The following is a 2,221-nucleotide window of genomic DNA, read 5'->3' as shown; positions in this document are numbered from 1 at the left end:
ACAGGATCCAACTCACCTTCTGGTTTTATCTCTCACTAGTTCCCCAAGCCACGCTTCCAAAAGGCCCAGCTGGATCCACACCTAGGTCTATGGGGTTGGGGACATGGTGGGTCCCTTCACAAGCTCATCCCTGTTTGCTCACTATTTCTCTGCAGCGGTCCTCAAGCTCCGGAGAGGAAGCTAGATGGACTGGTGATATCCATGCCGTCACTGGAAAATGATAATTCTATTTATGCAGTTCGAGCTTAAGTTAACTGTTTTAGCAGCCATTTCCCATTGTTGCTTCCTATTTATACTTAAAATATACAAAAACTCTAGCTATTTTTCACATAAAAAATGTGATGGAACCAAATAATGGAACCAAGAATGATGGATTTGGAGAAACAGGAAACAAACCTGTCAAGGGTAACGAACTCATCTGTGTTGTTTCTACAAAGATTCTTACTTGAATTATTATATACGTGTACATATATGCTACTGGTGCACAACAGAATCCTATTCCTTCTTCCAGGAAACCTAATGCTCAGGGCAAAAGCTGAACTGAACACAAACCCTAGGTGCTAACAAAGTCCTTCAGAAAAGTTTGCTTTCTCTTATATGTGGATGAAGTCCATCATTGTCTTCTCACCGCTGGGGCTGATTTGGGGCTTTTGTTAGGCCCTGACCAATACAGAGGAAAGTTGTTTAGTTTCTTAACACCTTCCATGTTGTCTTTGGCTGATGGTGTAAACCCGGCCTGGGAACTCAGCCGTGAGCTGACTGAGCTTAGCACAGTGCCACATACAGGGGAGCTTTCCCCAAAGACGATTAGCAAAGAGACCCACAGCACCGAGACAGGAGCAGGTGGGCTGGGAGCAGTGGGAAGGGCTGCTGCCTGGCCCGCCCACCCCAACAATCCCACCAGATGGGCCTGGCAAGGGGGCGGCTGCTTGCTGTGTACTGACTGCCAGGGAAGTCCCTCCCCCATTCAGGTTCCCACCGCTCCCCCCTTTACACGCGGCTCAAGTTTGGACGGGCCACCTTCCGGACAGCTGGGATTGCCGGCAGAGCTTTCTCCCTGGGCTCAGTTCTGTTCCACCTACACTGGAGCCCAGGACAGAGGGCTCTGGCCAGAAGCACCTCTTTCCAAGCTTGTGGCCCAGCTCTCTACTGTGTCGTTGTCACCATCACCATCATTGCATTGTCATCATGATCCCAGCGGCAGTGGTCCTGTAGAGGCCTCGCTCTGTGCCTGCTGCTGGTATAAACGTGTTCCTTTTAATGATCAATATCCTGTGAGGAGGGTGCTATTCTTTTATTTACTTATTTATTAAGAATTTATTCACTTATTTGAGAGAGAGAGAGAGCATGAGAGAGACAGAGAAAGCACGAGCAAGGGGGTAGGGTAGAGGGAGCCGGAGAAGCAGGCTCCCCACTGAGCAGGGACCCTGACAAGGGGCTTGATCCCAGAACCCTGGGATCATGCCCTGAGCTGAACGCAGATGCTCAACCGACTGAGCCATCCAGGCATCCCGAGATCGCTATTCTTATCCCCATTTTGCAGGTGGGAATACCAGGTCCTGAGAGGTCCCACACTAGTGACAGGGGTGTGAAGCTGTGAGCTCTGGTGCCGGTGCGCAGGGGCCGAGTTTCCAACACTCATGTGCTACTGCCCCACGCTGCTCCCACATCCCTGCCGCTGAAAGCTGGGACTCCCTTTCTTGTTCATTTTCTAACTGAAGAGGGCAGATGTGGGTCATTTCCTCTGCAGACTCCAGATGATCGGAGAGCTGATGAAGCCTATAGGGTCTCATTGGAAAAACAAAGTACAATTGAGTAAGGATGGCAGCCACAGGCAAGGAAAAGGAAGTAAGGAAGCAGAAGTGCCATGAGTGGGGGTAGCCCGGGAGGAGATCAGAGCTCCTGTTCTAGGTTCCACTTTCCATTCCCCCCAGGGAGTTGATGCTGGCATTTCCCTCTTCGTTCATGTGAAATTCCACAGACCTACAGGGCTTGGCTTTATCCTCAGAAGCCATAACAGGATAACCATCCTTAGGGAACTGCAATAGGCCTAGCATTTGTTCTAAAGACACACAGAGTATCAGCAGTGGGTGGGGACTTTTGCATCAGCTGTGTTTTACATCTTGAACCCTACCTGGGTGCGGCTTGCTCCTCCCCTTTGCTCATCTAACTCAATGAATCTGGGAGGATGGGGTTCCTGTGATGGCTACAGGAAAAGGCC

Source organism: Lutra lutra, chromosome 4 (genome assembly GCF_902655055.1).
Source record: "Lutra lutra chromosome 4, mLutLut1.2, whole genome shotgun sequence".
Classification (NCBI taxonomy): Eukaryota; Metazoa; Chordata; class Mammalia; order Carnivora; family Mustelidae; genus Lutra; species Lutra lutra.
Note: the sequence above shows the minus strand (reverse complement) of the source record.